The 21,287-nt window shown below is 49.0% G+C and overlaps 1 protein-coding gene across 2 annotated transcripts in view; it reads left to right on the plus strand.

Moving 5' to 3' along the window:
• Positions 1-21,287, plus strand: part of PAPPA2 (pappalysin 2) — a 271,505-nt gene that overhangs the window by 2,590 nt on the left and 247,628 nt on the right. The window lies entirely within an intron of this gene.

The following is a 21,287-nucleotide window of genomic DNA, read 5'->3' on the forward strand; positions in this document are numbered from 1 at the left end:
TATTCCCTTTCCTTACTGAGGTTTCAAGCAAGGGGTGGGAGTTAGACATGTAGGTCGTTGTTTACCATCTCAGTATCCCTTTGCCCTCCCCCCTACCTCTCCCCCCCCATGATAGAGCCTCACACAAGGTTGGGCACCTAGTCGATCCATTTTAATCTCATTAGTTTGTATTATCCACAATTCCCTTTGATGTTTGCCCATCCCATTTACATCTAGGGGGAAACCAAACCATGAGAGGTGTGCCAGACACAGAGCGGAAGCGGAACCCCTGAGCTCCCGAAGTGCCCGACAGCTCCCCAAATTAAAAACTTCTCAGGTTGCTGGATGCCTCCAAAATAAGTTTCAGGCTGGAGAAAGAAACCTGAGGGGAGGAGGGAGCCTCTTTCAGTGGGGGTGTTGCTGGAACATCCCTTCTGGACACGCCGTCTCTCCCCACTTTGGCTGCAGTTTCTCCTTTGGAAGCTGGGATTCCCAGACACTGAGCACTCTAGAGTCTTGTGGTTTTGCTTTATTTTAGTTTTGGGTGGGAGAGGGGGCGAGGGGAGGGAGGAGAGAAGGGGCTGGGCTGTAGGTGGCGGCAGAGAAAGAGGAGAAGGAAATCCTTATTCTGGGGCCAAATGGAAGAAATAATGAGATGATTATCTGATCGGAGTTGGCAGCTTCACACCTTTTCCCAGATGACATCTTCTCGCTGCCTAATCTTGCTTCCTAGTGCCCATCTGCCAGGGAAACTGTGTGCTTGCGGTCTAGACCGAGACCCACGACTCTGCTTGCCCCTCCTCCTGCAGTAGCACCAGAGGGACCTGGAATCAGTTCCCTGGCTGTGAAGAATTAGAGAGAAAGCTCCAACAGGAATATATGAGTGAGGCTGTCAAAAGCTGTTGCTTTCGGTTAGTAAGACCCAGAGCCGGGAGAACAGATTCAGGCCAGTGGGTACCTGAGATCCGTCCTGTCCCTCCCATGTCTTGTCTGGTGGTCTGCAGAGAGTAGCATCCTGAGCTGATTGATGCCAGTTCCAGCACTCCGTGGGGCACGTCTCCACCAGCCCCCAGGGCATCTCCCTCCCTTGCCCACCCGTCCACCACCGACCAACCCCCATTCCCTATGCCATGGCACACACACTCTGATCCTTCTCCAAAGTGCTCCTCTGAACTCTTACATCCCCAAGCATGTAAAATTAGGCAGGAAATCTTTTGCAGACAGTGTAGCCTCTGAGTCTTCTCTCTCTTAAAGTCAGAGTGGACCCCTGTGGTGTGCTGGTATTTCCCTTTAGGTCCACGCCAGGAAGGTTGAGGGCAGCGACCACCCAGGTCTGTCCTCTCCACCTTCCACCCTATATCGTTCATCAGACTTGTGCACCTCAGAACATCTTCAGGAAAGATTGATTGTAAAAGTCTGGGAAAAATGGGGACTGGCCATCCTCCTTCACGATTTTAGCGGCCTGGCTCCCGAGGGCGTAGGCATCTTTGTCTACTCACTGTGCTTAGCTCCCTAACAGGCCACTTGTGGACCCTGGTTCAGAGCTGCAAGGTGGCCAACGGAAGGCCTCCTCGGGGATTTCTGATTTCTAGTAATTTCATCACTCCTATTGACAGACCAGGCCAGCTTCCCTCTCTTATCCCAGCACTGGCCTTGTGGCAGGCTACTGCCTGTCCCTGGGCAGGTGGGTCTTCACCTGTGCAGAATAACAATTAGATCGTGTCCCTGGGAGTTAAACGTAATTCAGCCTTTGAAGTTCTGCTGCAGCACTGAGGATAGATAACTTGAGGGCCTGGAAGACTTGACCCCCATGCTCTTTCCCAGTGGCTCTCAAACCTCAGCTTCTACCCACTTAGACCCAACCTCCTAGTTTTCAGACTCCCAAACTTGGGGCATGTTCCCTTTAGCAGAGACATCAAGCAATTCAACCACACCAGCCATGGTGAAGGACCACCCCCCCACCCCCGAGATGTGGGGCCTCAGGGAGTACTTCGCAAGCAGGGCACTAGGTGGCAGTGTTGCTTCATGCACAGGAGGGGAGGCGGCTCTTGGGAAGCCACGTAGTGGAGAACGTGTCTGGTTTCCTGGAATGGTGTCCCTGTCCTGGCCTCTGGGTCGTATTATATCATCCCCTCCCAGGGTGTTGCCGGTAGGCATCTCTTAGGGTCGGCTTCATACAGATTTTTTGGCAGGGCTTATGTGATAGGGCTAAAGTGGCATTTTGGGGGGTTATGATGACCCTGCGTTTGTAGCAGCTAGTAAAACAAAATCAACTGGAGTTATCTCCCCCCCTCTACCCCAAATTCCCACATTCTTCCAAAATAGGAAGTCGAATTCCAGAATGGATTGCCAGAATCCTTTTATTTAGGGTCAAGGGCAATGCAGGCCTCACGGACTTTAGGTGCTGAGGTTCTCTGTGGCCCCTGGAGGAGGTGTGATGGTGTCAACTCCCCACCACCCACCCCAGAGGCAGGCACCCCCAAAGTTGCCTATTGCCTGTGCTCTGGAGACCTAGGAAAGGGCTGTATGCAACTGCTCCACCATAGAGGCCTCTGTGAAAGTAACTTCACAAGGGCCTGGCAATTTAGGGATGCGGGGCCAAGGTGGAGTAGCCTGAGGTCAGGAGCCCATTCGGTGGGACTATTAGAACTCAGCAGTGGACAGAAGCCAAATTCTGCCCCATTCCAATGAAATCTTTAAGCCCCGGCACCCACCCCTGAGACCATTCTGTTCCTTTCCCTCCTTCTCAACTTCTTTTCCCCTCCTTGAACCCCAGTCTACACAGAAGAGAGACTTTTACTAGGTTCCTCCTCACCCATAATTGATTTCAAATGTTCCCTGCAGCTGACCAGCCGAGTAGCCACCTGCAGCTCCAAGTTGTAGGGGACTGAGTCAGTAAGTCCACGGCAGGATTAGAGCCCGGGCCCATGTTTCTTAATTCAACAAATATTTACTGAGCTTGCCATCCATGCCCAGCCCGGCAGGGCACTGTGGGGAATACAAAGATGTCTAAGAAACTGTCCCCGACTTGAAAACCAGTTTTCCTCCTCTGAGGATCCACGTTTCAGGGCGCATCCTAGTACCAAACTGAGGAGTCCAACCCCACCTGGCATCAGATCCCACTTCTGACACTTAATCAAGCGCTCTGCTCTTTGGCAATCCATTGAACTCATCGGAGCCTTGCTTTCATCACACTGAGAAGTGAGAAAATGTCTCGCATTGTTTAAATAAGTCATGTATGGAAAGTGCCCACCACAGGGCTTGGCTCGTGGTACTTGTGACGTGGTATGAATAGCAGGAGACAGCCATCACTAAGCAGTAGGTGTGAACCTACTCATCTTTGGTTCCACCCACTAACCTAGAATTTTTCCTTAGGTGGAATATTAACTTGAACTTCTTAGGAATTTAGCAAGCTACTGTGTGAGGTAGGAATGATGGCAAATAGGAAGTTTCACAAGATGGTTTCAAGATGATGGAGAACCCTAGAATCAGATGCCTAAAAGTACTCTAGTTTTTAAAATCATGTATTCTTTTTAGCTTGGGCAGAACTGTTTTGAATAAACCGGACAATGGCATGGAAGCTTTTCTGGCATCAGAAACCTTTTTGGGAATCTGATGAAAGCTGTCCTTCCTCCTCAGAAAAATGTACATGTTCACATGGTTTACCTAACTTGCAGAGCTTTTTGGATTTTCCTGAGGGCCAGTGCCTAACTGGCCCTGGTTAGGCACCTTGATGGCTCTTTGTTTTGTTTTGAGTAATGTCTAAGAAATGCGACTTCATAGGATGCTAAGAGGTGCCCTTCTCCCAATAAGGGAGCTGCATACTCACAGTGAGGAGTTTCATTGTGCGGAGCTCGGAGCTCCGCCGAAGACAGATTCCCACACACAGAAGTGTCTGTAGATGTGAAGAGAATTTAAAAGGGCCACGTGTGCCATGTCTCCCTTTATCCAGTCTTATGACAGGGGGAGAGCCACTTACATACCTTTCTCAGTGCTCCGCTGAGGGTGAGGGCTCTGTGACCGTCCCCCTCAGCTGCCTCTTCGGGTATGGCGACGATGGTCAAAGTCGGAGTGTTTGCTCTCATGAGGCCTTAAGGAGTTGCCCATTTCCTTCCACGTTGTAGCCCTGCTCCTTGACTGGGACCCAGATGTGCAAAGTTATAGCACCCCTGCCCCTCGCGTGGGAGACTATGGACGTGCAGGCCAGGCCGGTGGTGGTCTCTGGGGTTGGGTTTGCCCGCCTCGGCGAGGACAAGATACATGTGTGCTTGTGTGGACAAGGCACATGCCCCGATGGTTGTAAGTTAGTGTCCATCCATGAGGAGGTTGTATCTTGTGCCCGTATGGCCCTTCAGAACGGAGGCGACGTCAAGTGTGAGAAGTGAAACAGGCTGTCACTCTGCCCCTCGTTTCACAGCTGACTGCCGAGCCCCCTGACCAGGCAGCCCTCCAGATTCCTTGTGTGAGGGTAATCTCTGCTCCCCCACTTCTGTAGGCCTTCAGGTGTGGTGTCCGGGGGCACACGTTGCTTTCTGCCTCATTAGTTCTGGCACGTCTTGTTTCTACCTACTGAAAGTTTCTCAGGAGCCAAATGCATGTCTGGTTCTCTCTTGGAATCCCCAAATATCCAGCACAGTGTTAGGCTCTTGGTGTTATATTTGCAGGATGCATAAAATAGACATTTAGATTCCTGGACGCCCATTAGGGATGAGGAAAATGGTGAGCGGAACTCTCTGAAACTGGTGGCTCTTTGTGGAAAGCGGGCCGTGGCTCTCAAATTTTGCTTTTGCTGACTGTACAGGTGCATCAGGGGCTTGTGAGAGGAGCTGCCTGGTGCAGGGTCCCCTCCCACCTTTGACAGGAGCAGCCCCTTTCTTACCCGTTTCTTTGAAGAAAGAGTGTAGTTACTTTAAAAAAGCTCAACCCCCACAACTCTAGAGCACTGATTGGTATAGTACAGCCCGCGGGCCACATCTGGCCCTCCAGCCAAGGCTGGCGACTGTTTTCTAAATAAAGTTTTATTGGAACCCAGCCACACCCTGTGTTCTTGGTGGCTGCTTTCATGCTAAATGGCGGAGCTGGGTAGTTGTAATACTTTTCAGCCCACAGAGCCTAAAATATTTATTGTCTGGCCTTTTGTAGAAAAAGTTGGCCAACTCCTGCTCTAGAACAATTGCTTTGCAGCTTAAGTATTGACAGAGATCACCTGGGATTCTTCTCCAAATGCAGTGGCTGCTGTGGGCATATGCCACCTTGCAGCGGAGGCACTGAGAGCAAGCCTCACAGACCTCCAACTGCAGGCTGCTCCATTGACCAAAGACCCCAGGAGCCATGCTCTACGTTCCTGACTGCACTGGCCCTGAAGCAGCCTGTGCTTTGGGGTGGTGGGGTGAGGCACACCTGACTTCTCTGACAGCCAACCCTGGCTTGACGACTCCTAAAGGCCTTGCAGAGCCCTCCTCAGTCTGAACAGTAGTCTATGTGCTTCCACCAGACCTCCCTTCCCTCTCTCCTTCCTTCCAGGTCAGATTGGCAACACGGACTGATGGCCCTCCCAGCGCTTTCAGGCTCCCAGCCTGTTCTCTCTCGTAATTGTCGCCCCTAATTAGATCCTTGTATGTCAGTCCCGTCTTTGCATCTGCTTTTTGCACTAACACAACTAACACAAATGTGGATTCTGATTCGGTGAGTCTGGGGCAGCCTGAGATGCTGCATTTTGAACAGACTCCTCAGTGATCCTGCTGGTGTGGGGGCCGTATTTAAGCAGCAAGACTCTAGACTTGTGAGCCCAGAGCAAGGGTCCGCGAACTTTTTCCGTAAAGGAACAATAGTAATGGCTTAGGCTTTGCAGGCCAGACAGTCTCTGTTGTTAGAGTATGTGAGCCGCCATGGACGATATGTAAATGAACGAATGTGTCTGTGTTCCAATAAAACTTTATTTACAAGAACAGGTGGCACGCCAGAGTTTGCCGCCCTGTGGTATTAAGGGCACCTCCCGTATGCCATCTGTCTTGCCCTCTGTTGCTTTGCTTCCTAGCTCTGTGCTGTCCAGAATCTTAGTAGCCGAGAGGCCGTGGCAGTATCTGTGGTGGGGAAACACCTTCTATTCAAGGAGAAACAAAACTTCCCAGAGATTTCCCACAGGAAACAAGTCCTGCTGACTTCTTGGTCTGAGCATTCCAGGCGGAGTTTATAGTTAATCTATTTTCTATTAAAAAAATAGCACTGAAATATAACTTATATACCGTCCTGTTTAAATTCTATAATTAATGGTTTTTCTTTTTTAAGACTTGTGAGACTTTAACCAGTCTAATTTTAGAAAGTCTTATTCTACCCAAAAGAGACGCTGTAGCCATTAACAGTCTCTCCCGATCTCCCTCCTCACCTTCCTGTAGCCACCGCAGCCAGAGCCAAGCCTAATCTCTTTTCTGCCTCGATAGATTTACCTGTTCTGGACATTTGTATCTGAACCTGACTTCTTTCACTGGAGGCTGATCATGTTTAATGTGCTAGAGCTTCATTCCTTTTTATTTGCTGAATAATATTCCATAGATCTATCGCATGGTGGTTATCCATTCTTCAGTTGATGGACGCTGTGGTGGCTTCAGTTTCTTGGCCATTGTGGATACAGCTGCTACATGTGGGCTTATATTTGTGTTTCTCTGGGGAACATCACTCTGTGTTTAACATTTTGAGGCACTGCCAGACCGTTTTCTGAAGTGACCATACCATTTTGCAATCCCAGCAACACATGAGGGTTCTGTTTTAAATTTCCGACCCTCTCAGTGAAAAGGGCTCTTGTGACTTCACTGATGGTTAGGGCCCAGCCGTCGCTTGCACCTGGTGGTCTTTGAGAATTGTGCTGTTGTCTTGTGTGGTGAGTAGGGACACTGGACTCTTATGCTGAGGTCTCTGTGATCACAGGGAACCCTTACTGTTGGAGGTGGAGGCTGTCATCAGGCTTCCTCCTCCAGCTTCTCAAGGGCATCCTCAAATGGCTCTTTCTTCCCTGAACCCAGCTCTGCATGGAAGGAGCTCCCCTTCGGCCTGAATTGCATTACTTTCTAGTACTTTCCACACATGCATATGGAGAACATTCAGGCCCCCAGAAGTCATAGTACATCAGGCTGTGATGGGGCAGCACCTTCAGGAAGAAAAGGAGACAAGAAACAGGAGGAGGGAAAATAAGGCCCGTATGGCTCCCTCACCATGCCCCGAACTTTCTCCTGGATTCCGGCTTTGGGTGCATTGCTGTCTCCCTGTGAGCCGCTCCATTCAGGGCCTGGTGTCTGTCTCACAGGGTCAGAACTGGGACTTAGGGGCCACCCAGTATCTGGGGAAGAAGGAGAGTCACTTCCAGGTGGTAGCACAGGAGTCTCCTCTGAGCACAACATGTGACCATCCTCCGTGTCAGACTCCAGCGTCAGAGCCTGACACTTGTTATTATTCATCACCAGTGCCTTTCTTGTCCTCACCTGCAGCCCACAGTGCGTGCCCCTTAGCCCTTCCACAATCTCGGGGAGACAGTGTCCTGGGGAGGGGCTCTGAGCGAGCTGTGCGGTGCCGTTAGCTGCTTTCTCCCCACCCTCTCTTAGCTGTGGGTCCTCTCCCGGTCCTCAACGATGACACGGAACCCATGGGGTCTCTTGGCATAGCTCTTGGCTGGAGCACAGGTTATCGACTTAGAAATACTCAGGAGTGTCAGGGCTGGGAACCAGGAGTCCCCTTTGGCAGCCCAAATCCACTCAACTGCTGTCTGTCACCTGCAGCACTCCATCCTTCTTCCCTGCCCTGGTCTTCACGCTCTTCTTTATTCCTCTGCCGCTGCCCCCCAGACTCATTCAGAATGTGTGTGCTTGGCTCCTTCTCGTCCCCATCCTGGTCTGTGCCTCAAGGAGGCCAAATAAACAGGAGACGAGGCTGCACCTTAGTGTGGATTCTGGGCCCGTATCCCCTGAACATCCGTTCGCTTCAGTTCCTGATGCCATAGACAGGTGCATAAATTCCATGCCTCTGCCCTCCAGTACATGGAATTCCATTACTCTCGGGCTTTTTGCATCATATACAGCGTGACCCTGGCACTTTCCAGAAAGCATATCCTAGGCTAAGTTTGTGTCCAAGTAATAACAGCATCCTCTCTTTCCCATGTTCACTCTCTACTTTAAAACAATCCTATTCTTTGAATTTATTTATTTATTTATTTATTTATTTATTTATTTATGGAGTTTTAAAAGGTTAAGTCCAAGTAAGTTGACATATAGTATAATAATGATTATAGGAATGGAATTTAGTGATTCATCACTTACCTGTAACACCCAGTGCTCATCCCAACAAATGCCCCCTTTCATGCCCATCCTCCATTTAGCACCCCCCTCCCCTCCAGCAACCCTCCATTTGTTCTCTGTATTTAAGAGTCTCTTATGGTTTGTCTGCCTCTCTGTTTTTATCTTATTATTGCTCCCCCTATCCTATGGTCATCTGTTTGAAATTTTTTTTTTAAAAGAGAACATCCAGGAAATCAATCCAGTGGGCAAACAAAAACATTTCCGTTCTCTTTATGAGTCAGCAGTGAGTGGTGAAGTAGAGTACTTCTGCCCAAATATACAGTATGGTCACTGGAACCCCAAATCTCAGAGCATTCGGACTTGACATGGCAACCGGTTGGGATACCAAGACTAGAAATTATAGCTCATTTTTGGATTAGAAGTCAGTTACTAATCAGAGGTGAAGTCACAGAGTTGAAAAGCTAATCAATCAGTTAGTGAGTCATCATTCAAGCGGTGACTCAGCGTTTGCTCATTTTCGTACAGATAATTGCTGTACGTGTTAGGAAGGTTAGGGAGGAAGTAAAGGGGTTGGGTTCTGTTTGCTCATTCCTCCACTCACTTCTTCATTCACCAGCACATTGAGCCTCTGTCGGGTGAAGTTTCAGACATTGGACCACGTGCTGGAGAAGCAAAAATGGGGAAGGCAGGGGCTGCAGAAGGTGCTCTCTGCCCAGAGTGAGCAGACTTGTACCTAATTATCACAGGCCAGCCATGGGCAGGGGCCAGTTTTACCTAGAGGAGCCTGAGGGCTCCTTGCAGCTAGGGAAGGGGGGCTGGGGAAAGGGAAAAGAATGGGGTTCCACCATGTCAGCTGGTGTGGGGGTGCCCAGCAACGTGACAGGCCTGAAGTAGGCTCCCTAGACCCAGCAGTTAGATTATCACTTGGGGTTCGGGGCACCTGGATCGCTCAGTCGGTTACGTGTCCGACTCCTGGTTTCGGCTCAGGTCATGATCTCACAGTTCATGGGTTTGGGCCCTACAGCCTCTGTCTGCTTCCCTCTCTTTGCCCCCTCTCTCACTCATGCACGTGCGCATGTTCTCTCTCAAAACTAAAAGAAACATTAAAAATTTTAAAAAGAATATCACTGGTGGCTTGAGAGAGAGTTTCCACTCCAGAGTTGGGCATCTGGGAGGGGAGATATCATCACAGTGAGTGGAAATATAAATGAATGGTTGGAGCATGAAGACAGAGCAGAGTCTTTTTTTCTTTTAAAATTTTAAGTGTTTTTATTTGTTTTTGAGAGACAGAGCACGAGCAGGGGAGGGGCAGAGAGAGAGGGAGACAGAATCTGAAACATGCCGTCATCACAGAGCCTGACGTAGGGCTCAAACTTGTGAACCACAAGATCATGACCTGAGCCAAAGTCGGATGCCTAACCGACTGAGCCACCAAGGTGCCCCGAAAGCAGAGTCCTGTGCACTCTCCACAGAAACCTGGCTCTGAGGGAAGGAGGTGATGTCAGAAGTAGATGCAGGTTCAGAGAGATTTTATTTCAAGGTAAGAGAGATCCGAGTCCCCAGGCCTTATTATAAAACACCAGTAATCTAAAGTAGGACACAGCAGGCGCACCTGGGTGGCTCTGCCAGTTAAGCACCTGACTTCAGCTCAGGTCATGATCATACAGTCTGTGAGATTGAGCCCCGCATCTGGATCTGCACTGACAGCGTGGAGCCTACCTGGGATTCTCCCTCTCTCTCTGCCCTTCCCCCACTTGTGCTCTCTCTCTCCTCTCAAAATAGATAAATACATTTTTTAAAAAAGCCCTAGTTATCTAAAGTAATCTACAGTAGGACACAGCATAAGCACAGAGGAAAACAGAGGAAGGTGAAGTAACAGAAATGTAAAGTGCGCACACACAGGCGCCAGTCATTCCAAGACACTGAAGAACTCTTTGTTCAACAGTAACTCATGCAGCACTTTGTGCCAGGCCTGACTGTGGTCACCGCACAAGCCTGAGCACATGTGCTCCTCCAAACAAGTCGAGGAAGCAGCTGGGCAGCTGGAGCACAGAACAGAAGAGGATAGGACACTGCCCAAGGTCGCACGGCCCGTTCTGAGACCGGGCCCCAGGCGCTCTGTGCCCAGAGGATGCGGTCTCACTCCCTGGGCGAAGCTGTCTCTAAGGAGTGCTGGACCAGCCTCTCCCAACCGAACCCTTCCGTCTCAGTCCCCACCTCCCATTTTGTGTTTTGTGTTTTGTTTTTGTTTTTGCTCTCAGCAAAGGGCCCTGTCCACACAGCCCAGCACTTGGAGTTCCTGTCCTACACGGACACTCCTCGGCCCCACTACGTTCAATATATATCCCATATAATACCAGGAAGCTGTCTGCTATACCTTGTCAATATCTTTTGGACCTGCCCTGGTCAGCCCACACCCACTGCCTTCCTTCGGCCTCGTTAGTCTGGACCTCTCTCACCTGAGAGAGCCATCATCCTTCAGATAATTGCACCAAAGGGAGCTTTCTTAATACAGAGCAGCTCAAGTCGCTTTCCTGCCCAGACCCTTGGATGATCACACTGTGTGCTCAGGGTAAAGCTTGGCTCCCTTCGTTTGCCACACGGGACCCTACTTCTGCCCTCAGGTTCGTCACTGCCCTCTAGGGTTGACACACGCTCACACACTCGTTCCCATACATATACATGCGTGCACATATGTGCACAGTCACAGCTCCCTCACACACACACACACACACACATACACACACACTCACTCACTCAGTTAATTCCTTCAACACCAAACTACAAGCGGTGATGCAGATATACCACTCTTTCCTGGCCTCTGCCCTTTGCCCTTTTCCTCCCCACAGAAAACTACTCCTCCAAATCCGCGTTCATCTTACTTACTCTAAGATTAACTAAGAAAGTTAATAGGATTTCTTCCAGGAAATCTTCTTTGGTCTCACTGATGTAGGTTTTTTCTCTGTCGGGTTCTCCTGGTACCCTGTAGTCAGCCTTCAAGATGCTCAGATCAACTTCCCATAATTCCCATTCCACGTTTATTTATGCAACGGACATGAACTGGGTTCCTACTGTGCGCCAGGCACCATACTGGGGGCTGAAGAAATGGACATGTATGGCCCTACTCCTGTGTCATTTCTCTCCGGGGCTAGCACTCCACTGCGTTATCAGCTGCTTGAGGTCACGGCACCTAGTAAATTATCAGCAAATGAAGCTCATCCAGCAAATATCTGGTAAGAGGATAAGTGAATGGGTGACCACACGGAGGGCAAGATGTAGCCTTGCAAACTAGAGTGAATTATTCTGTTTGGAAGTAGGTATAGGAAGACATAGTAGTCTCTAAGTCTTATTGATTTGGAAGGTGGCTAAGAGGTTTTGAATTCACTCAACACTAACTTAGAAGGAGTGGTTACTCTTGGCCCCCGCTTCAACTTCCTCACCTCCCCAAATCTATCAACACTTGATAAATATTGACCAATATCTAGTCTCCTAGAAAAATTGGATATAATGGCAACTTGATTTAATTATGATTCCTTTTTTTTTTCTTTTGGTACGTTTATTTATTTTGAGAGAGAGCATGCATGCAAGTGGGGAAGGGCAGAGAGAGAGAGAGAGAGAGAGAGAATCCCAAGCAGACTTCACATTGTTAGTGTGGGGCCTGATGCAAGGGCTCAAACTCATGAACTGTGATATTGTGACCTGAGCCGAAATCAAGAGTTGGAAGCTTAACTGACTGAGCCACCCAGGCACTCCTAACTATGATTATTATCAAATTTTCAGAAATTACCTATTCTGTTTATTTGCTTCCTCTGGTTTGAACATATGATCTCTTTCTCATTCTCTCCCTAGAACTTTGGTTTTGTGCTTCACTTCACTTGAGAGAAAGGAAGGGGGAGAGAGTATAATTAGGGAAAGGCAGTCTTGTTAACCTGAAGGAGACGCCAAGAGGGGACCTGGAAACTTTCCTTGGGTTCCAGGTCTTTCCAGCCTTTGCTCCTTCTCTGGTTCCCTCAAAATCTGGAGTCATCACGAAGCTCCTTTTTCAGGGGGTGCAGTTCTTTTAACACAAAGCACAGGCCCTAACTCCATTATTTTTAATCTATTCACTCACTAATTTATTTATTTGAAAGATATTTATTGAACACAAAGTGGGTATTAGAGAACTATTTTTGAAATGAGTTCCCACTTTATGCAGAATAATAATAAACACTAGCCATAGCAGAGATCTGTTTTAGACATTGTTTGTTTCAAGGCACATTAATAATTTGAAATAATTGCACAATAAAATATCCTTATAATCCTTACGATACTGGCCTGTGGCATTCATCCTGTGGACGGAGGTAATCTTGGGCATGGCTCCTTCGCTGGGTGTGGCAGTCTTACTGCACCCTTGGACAGAGTGCACAGTGTCACTGGCCTGACCTTAGCAAGGAGCAGCCATGGCAGAGGAGGGGACGGGAGCAGGTGGCCCCACCCCTTCTGGCCTTCTGCCCACGGCAAGGTCTGGGAACTTAGGAGAGACACACCATATGCTGGCTGCAGAAAGCCAGGCAGGAAGGGGAAGCCACCTGCTGACCTTGCTGTTCCTGGAACTTCTGTCACCATCCCTCTTCCTGGCCCTGCCTCCCTCCCACCTCCCGCCCTCCAACTGCAGACTTCCAATCTTTTCTCTAGTCCAGAACCATGGTGGCTCCCACCTCCAGCTCAAGTTCAAGCTACTCAGTGGCGGGAGCCCTCTGATTGCATGCAGGCCTCTGGGGGCTTGGCTAGGCCTTGATCATGTGTCACCCAAGCACCCAAGACAGGTTCTGGAGTGGAGTGGGCGCTTTGAGTAGAATGCATTGATGAGAATAATCTGGCCACTTTCCACACATAGAATGTGCTCTCTCCTTACTCCCAGAGTCAACCACTTTTCCAAGTCAGGGAAGTCTTGTCTCTCCCCTCCACACGAACCCCGATTACCCACTCCTGGCCTCAGGACAGACTGACTCCCACCTGAAAGGTCCTACCTCGATCTCTTCCTCCATCTAAATTCTTTCCTTTTTTTTTTTTTTTAAGTTCTTAATGTAGGGGTTAGGAATTCAGGATCTGCAGGCAGGTGGTTCTGGGCTTAAGCCCTTGACTCACTGTGCGAACTTGGCAGGTTAAAGTCCCCTCATTTGTAAAACTGGCGTAACGACCATTTCTATTTCACAGAATTGCTGTGATGATTAAATAAATTAATGCACAGCATGTGCTCAGTGCTGTGCCCGGGGCATAGTGTGAGGTCAGTCAATGCTAGTTGCTATTTTCGTCCTTCTATGGTGATGGGATAGTGCGGGAAGGACCCACGACATGGCCAGTCAGTCAGGCCAGGGCTGGCTCCTGCCCCTCTTCTCTGAGGCCTCCTTTGTCCATTTTGGTCCATACAGATTCTCTTTTTCCTGAGCTCCTGTGGGTAGATGTGCATGTATATCTTTGTGACACAGTTGAACATTGAACCATTTGTAAAGAAATCTTGACACACTGCATTCCAACTACCCAGTACCCTCAACTAACTATAATGTTTTAGTTCCACTTTTTTAGGAGATAGAAGCACATGATTGCAAGTTGAATTCAAAGGAGGGATCTAGTAGAAACAACACCTGCCCATTAAGATGTGTGTTCAGCTCAGTCGTTTCTCCCCTCTGTGGACTTTCACAGGATGCCTAACGGTGAGAAACGATGAGAAGGATGAGAACCTTGAAGTCCCTTCAGGATGAGCTCAGAGATCCCGGGCATGGACTCTCAGAACATGTGGGCCTGGTGACAGCCCAGCCCAGTCTTTCCTTCACAGATGGGAACTTGAGGCCCAGAGAGGGAAAGACACTTTTCAGACATCACACAGCAGCAGACTGGGGCCACATTTCAAGTTTTTTGGTTCCCAGTTTGGTGCTGTTTCAACTCTTACAGGTTGCTTTGGGTCAACTTAAATTTCTTACTGGAAAACAGAAGAAAACATGTTAGAATGACTTTCAGTAAGAGAGGGAAAAAATATTATGTTAGTCCTCATTTAACCTGAAATGCCAATTACTCACCCATTTTCCTTGTTCTTTCTCACGCAGAAGCCAGGCAGCCAGAGCTGTATCACAGCAGGGCTTGACTCATAGACCAGCTTGAAGTTCTCTTTGAACACTGGGCTCTGAAGACTCACCTGGGTTTAATTTGAGAACACACACCCTAAACCCTCTGTTTTTTTCTCAGACTTTCAAACTGGTGGAAAGGGGCTCTGAGCCTTTAGGTTCTGGTTGGCATAATATTTGGGTTGTGTGGGCCTTTGCATTTGAGAAAGCTGTCCGAGTCTCCGTGGGTTAATTTGTGACCACGCGGTAGAGGCAAAAATGTTCAGATGGCATTAAGTAAATGTAGGCAGTGCTTGTTCACCGAGTGAATGTGAGACATGTTGGACAAGAACTAACACTATGATGTCTCACTTCATGAAAACCTGACACGCAGACATCTAACCTGAGTTGACGGATACTCTGGGAGGTTATTTTCACTGTATGAGGATCTTCTCTAAGCTTCCTTTAACCATAGGCTCCTGCAGCGGCTCTGAATCAAATATATATTTAACTTTGTTTAAACCACTTCTTAGGGCAGCATTGATTCTGCAAACTGTACCTAGGGAATGAAATGCCAAAGCAAATTTTTGAGAGAGATCTCAAAATTATTTATTTGGCGGAGGAAAGGACAAACCAGGAAATTCGTGTTGGTGCTCCTCGGCTGGAATTTTAAGAGTTCTCAGAGGGACCTTGATGGAAATAGGATAAGGTTGCAGAAACAGGGCTGAGGTCCCCAGCTGTGGGTGCCCCTGTGTCTCTGTCTCCCCCAGGCCTGGCCTGTGCAAGGTACTAAGGTATCTAATCAAAGACGAACAGACTCAGAATACTCCAGGGGTGGGACTTCAGATCATTCTCTTAGCTTTTGCACAAACTACCTTCGGCATTTGGAGGCTTTGATCCTTTTTCTCTTGGGTTGCTGGAATTCCAAGGACTTGCTTTCTTAGGGATGCTAGTCTGCATCTGTAGAACGGGTTTGGGCAGGCTGAGGTGTGTCTGTTGTAAGTTAGGTGGGCTGCCTAGGGAAAAGTGGCCCAGTCCACACCTCTCCTGAGACAGACGCTCACTCATCACACAGACCGGCCTTTCCTCATTCAGGCATCGATGGGCTGCTTGTGGAACTCCAGAGGTACAGGACCAGTGGAGTGTGTGAATGAATGCTCAGGAAGTTTCCTACTGCTTGTTCTCAAAGGTTATGAAACATGGTCGAAATGGCATCCTCCCACCCAAAGAAAAATTCCACGTGTTAAAAATTACTAATTAGGAGACTGTTTTCTTCTTTTGGCGAGAATGAGTCGATGTAAGGAACGTTTCAGCACTTTTCAAACTTCAACTATTTATTCCTTTAAGTGGGAGAAAAAGAATTCAGATGTGCTGAGATGTGCCAAGGTAATGGATCGTGTTGGCGCATCTTCTCGCAACCCTGGCTGGCAGTCCCGAGAACTTGGGCTCCAGATGAGTTCTTTTCTGGGTCCTGATGACCTGGAACTAGGTAGGGGGAGAGCCAGGATGGTGTCCATAGCCCATGTTCCTCGAGAGCAGCTCTGGAGGCTGCTAAATGTGTGTTAGAGTTGAGGCCTGACCCTCCATCCAGAGCTCCAACACGAGCAAAGAGGCCTCTTCATAGAAAGACCGGGGAACGTGTCTCCATCTGCTGTCCATGCGTGCAGTGCCCGGGGGTGGAAGCCACCTGCCGAGGACTGTCTGTGTGATTGCCGCAGCCCTGTGAATCCCGGGAAGGTGACACCCCTGCCTCCACCTGAATAAAAACCAGGGTACCAGATTGAGATCAAGCTCCCCTCAGACACTGGTGCTCTGGAGCATGGCAGAAGGAGAGCGTGAAGATAGTGCCCGCCATTCAGGGGTCTCTGGAAGGGATTACAGTCAGCCCCGAGATACATGATTAATCAGAAGCCTGCCCCTCAGGCCACAGTCATGAAGGTTAGCTAATCGGCCTCGTCCCCAGAAAGGCAAAGCTCCCGGGTCTGTTGCCTCTTTCTTTATCCTACGGGTGGTAGCCATTTAAGAACCGTTTCTCCATTAGTACAGATCTGTGGGACTCAGGATCATAAACTCACTGGCCACCAAAGCCAGACAATGTGTTTCTGGCAACAGTGGCAGAAATCAGGATACTAAATAGGCATATGTGTTTCTTTCTGGGTGACACCAATTATTGCAGTCCCATGGGACCAGGGGACACAAGCTTCCCTGACCTATAGAGCCAGATCAAGAACGTTCCCTCGGCAGCAGCTGCAAAAATCAGGGCACCAGATGTGTATAATAAGAGCTGCCTCCTGGGAGTTACTGGAGCTCGGGGCACAGTAAAGAGGCAGCACTGAGATAATCTGCATCCCTAGAACGAGTTCTGGCAGGCTGAGAGGCACACGGTGTGTTGGACACCTGCCCCTCTGGCCAGCACTTGAACGTCAGCAGATGAGCCTCCTTCACTTGAAGTCTGGGCAACGTAGGCTGCATCTGAGCCTGACCTTGAGCAGGTGGGTCAGAGCACACCAAGTCCTTGTGGCTGGCCTCTCAGATCGCTAGTCTTGTCTTGTTGGGACATGAGCCTCATTGGTTTCCAAAGTTAGATGTTTTGGGGACTTGTCTCTCAAGTGTGTGTCTTAAAAGTTGAGATACCCAGTGAGGGGTTGGAACCCTTCACTCCTCAGGGAGAACCTTTGGGCTTGAGTTCCCTGCTGGTTGTGGGCCACTGTGCTGAGGGTGGGGTTTACGGTGAGCCTGTCCCAGCCTCTCCTCCCTGATCGTTCGCAGATGGGTGGTCACCATTCAGCCAGGGTTTGGGTTTCTTAAGGAAGAAAGGGTTCCACATGTAGCTGCAGAACTGGTGTGTCGACTGGAGGAAGTGGATTCAGGATCTTCCTATGTTGCCATCTTGGATGTTTGCAGTTTTACCTCCAGCTGTTTTATTTTTGAAAATTTTATTTATTTACTCAATTATTTATCTTTCAGTTTCACTGAGATGTAATTGACATATAGCCTGTGTAAGTTTAAGGTCTGCAGCGTAATGACTTGACTGATGTATATTACAAAGTGATCACCACAATACATCTACTTAATTTCCATCATCTCCTATAGATACAAACAAAAGGAAAGAAAAAGGTGAAAAAAGTTCTCCCCTCATGAAGGGAACTTTTAAGATTTACTCGCTTAGCAACTTTCAAACATAGCTTACAAGTGGTGTGAACTATAGTCATCACGTTGTCTGTTATTTTACCAGGACTTAATTTAACTTATAACTGGAAGTTGTACCTTTCGATGCCCCCCTCCTTCATCCAATTCCTCCAGCCTCCCAAAAATGTTATTTCTAACGGTAGAATAGTGTTCTACCAAAAATATATTGTTTGGGTGGACTGTACTGTTTTTCTTTTTTACATACATATTTTTTTTAACACTTATTCATTTTTTGAGAAAGAGAGACAGAACACAAGTAGGGGAGGGGCAGAGAGAGAAAGGGAGACACGGAGCCTGAAGTGGGCCCCAGGCTCTGAGCTGTCAGCACAGAGCCCGACATGGCACTCGAACTCAAGAACCATGAGATCATGACCTAAGCCAAAGTCAGACGCTTAACTGACTGAGCCACCCAGGCGCCCCTGTGTATCTGCAGTAAATGGATGAGGGAGGGAGTGGAGGAGCGTTATGTATCAAAGTCACTGGCTGGCTGGGCTCTATCCCTCACCCACTGCTGACAGAGGTCATTCTCAGAGGTCTGGATCTGTTCTCCCCTAGAGGCCTCTACCCACAATGTGTTGTGAAGGTCAGGAGCAGTGGCTTCCCCTGGGAGCTGGTTGGACATGCAGCATTTGAGGTGCTGCCCGAGTGCTACTGAATCAGAATTGGCATTTATTGGGGTCGCTGGGTTCTTCATACCCACAGTAAGATATGAACAGCCCTGGCCCAGAGGTGACCTTTTAGGGGGTCTGTGGGCCCTTTCATCCTGAATCTGTAAGCAGACCCTGCTGATTAAAGGTAAAAGGTAGTGGTGTTTGGAATTAGCTCCCTTGTGAGCTGATTTCTGAGGTGGTCATATGCAGGCTGCTGCTTCTGAGGTTGTAGGTGCTTTCGGATTCATGTCCCTGACCACCTCACTCTGTGCTTCCCTGCTCTCTCCTCTCCCTGCCAAGCGGCCGCGTTGACCCTCACCCCAACCCGAGTAGTCTTGGAGAGCCAGGGCAGTCCCCAGTCCTGGCTCCGACCATCTTTGCGCACCATGAGAGCGTGACTAAGGGGAAGAGCGGGCCACGAGAAGATGTTGAAAAATGTGCTGGGAAGATGCTCATGCAACATTCCCAGGAGGATTTTCCCACTCTGTGCTCTAATTTATAAAAGCTTGGACGCACAGATAAAAAGCCGAGCCTAATCCTGTCTGGAAGGAAAGTTATCTAGAGCAGCTGAAAAACACCTCCCTGGGCTGCTTTCTTCAATTTCTCCTCTTCCTGCTGACACGGCCCCGCTGTCTGCCAGGTTGTGTGGTCCTTGATGGATGGCCTGTCTCCTCCTCCTTCTTGGTCCTTTCTGTTCCCCTCATGGCCCCTCTGGGGGGCAGGCTGTTGGGTAAGTAGTTCTGCAGAAGGCGGGTAGATAGACTTGGGGGAGGGGCGGGGGCACAGGCATCACAGCCCAAGAAAAGACCTTCCCTTGTATCAGGTTGATTTATGGTCGTGACCTAACCTGGCTCTGTTTTTTGCTCATTTTTCTCCTAAAAACAAACTTGCACCATCCCGCATGTTTTTTCAGTTACCAGAGCCGATGACACCGTGCATGAGTCCTCTGTTTTGTTGAATAGAACTTCACCCTCCTGGAAGCTGATGGGCCTTCTTGGAGAAGCAGGACTCTCCCAACCTTTATTCTCCCAGAAGCGTGGAAAAAACTCTTCTCCCCCTCCCAACCCTCCGGGGGACTTTCTTGGAAGTGACGTTCCATGGCCATCCCTGCACCGAGGGTAGGGTTTCTGTCTGGGCCTTATCCATACCCTCCACATCTGCGGCGTGTAGTCGTAGTTAAACGATCCCTTCTGTGGGGCTCTGCCATGGACAGGTGCTCTCTCCACAGTGGGGCTTTGCCCAGGGAAGGATCTCAGTTGGTGTTACCACACGTGCAGTAAGGCAGCTGTCACGATCAGAAGGGAGTGGTTATTCTGTGAAGGCTGGGGGAGAGCATGTCTGGCATCCCGGGGAAGTCCAGGCGCATGTGATTACACGGCAAAGATGGTGATCAGTCCCCATTGCGTCATCTCTCTGGGTCCCATGAGGTTGTGGGGCTCTGGGGAAACACTGCCTGTCTCCCATCTCCACCCTGGTGGGGAAGGTTTTTTCTTGGAGCCAAGAGTCATGACTCAGTTTCACTTCTGGAACAGAGTCGATGCCATGTGGGAACTACAACCTGTTCCTCTCTTGACCTTGTGGGAAGTTCATGGGCATCTGAGACAGGCCCTTGGCCCCCCGGCACCCTCAAATCGCTTGATGGCATAAAGAAAATAGCATGGGACCATGTAGCTCCCCAAGCTGATCTGAGTGGGGCAGTCAGGGAAGGCTTCAAAGATGAGGTGGAGCTCAGGCTGGCTTCTGAAGGACGTGCCCACAGATGGGAGGCACTTCAGACAAAGGCAGCTAGATGGCATTATTTATGGGGCTAGAGCGTTGGTGTTGGAAAGTGACACGTTGACTGGAGAGTGGGGTTTAATTGAGGACATGTAAGAGTATGAATCTCTGCGTCCTTCTCAGCACTGGGCCTGCATAGCCTCTCAGACAGGAGCTTTTTTTTCTTTTTTTTCTTTTCCATTTACTTCAACACCCTGAAATAAGTCACATAATGTTCTTGAACCACTGTTTTGAAGAAAAGGGTATGAGATGCTCCTTTCCACCCTTGGTCGTTACCATAAAATAACAATGCCAAGGACAGGTTGATTCCTGACAGTTCTCAGGAGATTCTTCTTCTTCTTTTTTTAAATCTCACTTTATATTGACTTTTATAACTCCTGGGATCGGTGACACTTTCCTCATAATTATGATGCCAAGAGCACTGTGGAAGCTTAACCCCCTCTGTCTGGTCAAAACCAACTACTGGAAGATCCCAGTAGGGGAGAGGGAAGATTTCTGGCAGACCCTTCTCCCCCAGGGAGCAGGCAGAACAGTTTGACCTGATTGGTTGAGAGGTGGGGGCAGCTCCTCACAGGACCACCCTCCTCCCTTTTTTGTTCCATTCTCTTATAATACAGGGTCCCCTCCACTGGTTATATACCTTGTGGGCAAACCAAGAAGAGAAGAAAGTGAGGGTGGAAGCCACTGGCTTGGAAGGAAGCTTTTAATTTTTTTTAAAAAAAATTAATGTTTATTTTTGAGAGAGAGACACAGAGAGAGAGAGAGAGAGACAGAGTGTGAGGAAGGGAGGGGCAGAGAGACCAGGACACACACAGGCTCCAGGTTCTTCGCTATCAGCACAGAGCCGGACGCGGGGCTCAAACCCATGAATCCCAAGATCATGACCTGAGCCAGAGTCAGATGCCTAACCAACTGAGCCACCCAGGTGCCCCAGGGACTTTTCAGTTGAGTGTTCTTCGTGTTGGCTTCCCTTCCACCTTCTTCAACCTTCAGTTGCTATCCTGGCTTTGGGGTGAGAAACTCTCTCTTTGCCTCAGGGTCCCCGAGAGTTGATTACTGAGTGGGATGTGTCACGGAAAACCCTGTGGGACCATCCAGAAATCTTATGAAATGTTCAGCAAGCCCGCCTATCAGTGTAGGTACTTGGCAACATGGACATATCAGCCAACCAGCCAGTCCGTCACACTATTTCTGGGGGTGGGTGTTAGCCTCCACTGTTCTTTAAGTCAGATCCCAGTCAAGCTGTGGTCCGAGTCTTTGTTAATGCCACACCCACCAGCCTGTATTGTTCTTCTTGCTTCAAAGCAATAACTAAACACTTGTTTTTC

The sequence above is a fragment of the Hyaena hyaena genome, unplaced genomic scaffold (genome assembly GCF_003009895.1).
Source record: "Hyaena hyaena isolate Hyena2069 unplaced genomic scaffold, ASM300989v1 scaffold_793, whole genome shotgun sequence".
Classification (NCBI taxonomy): Eukaryota; Metazoa; Chordata; class Mammalia; order Carnivora; family Hyaenidae; genus Hyaena; species Hyaena hyaena.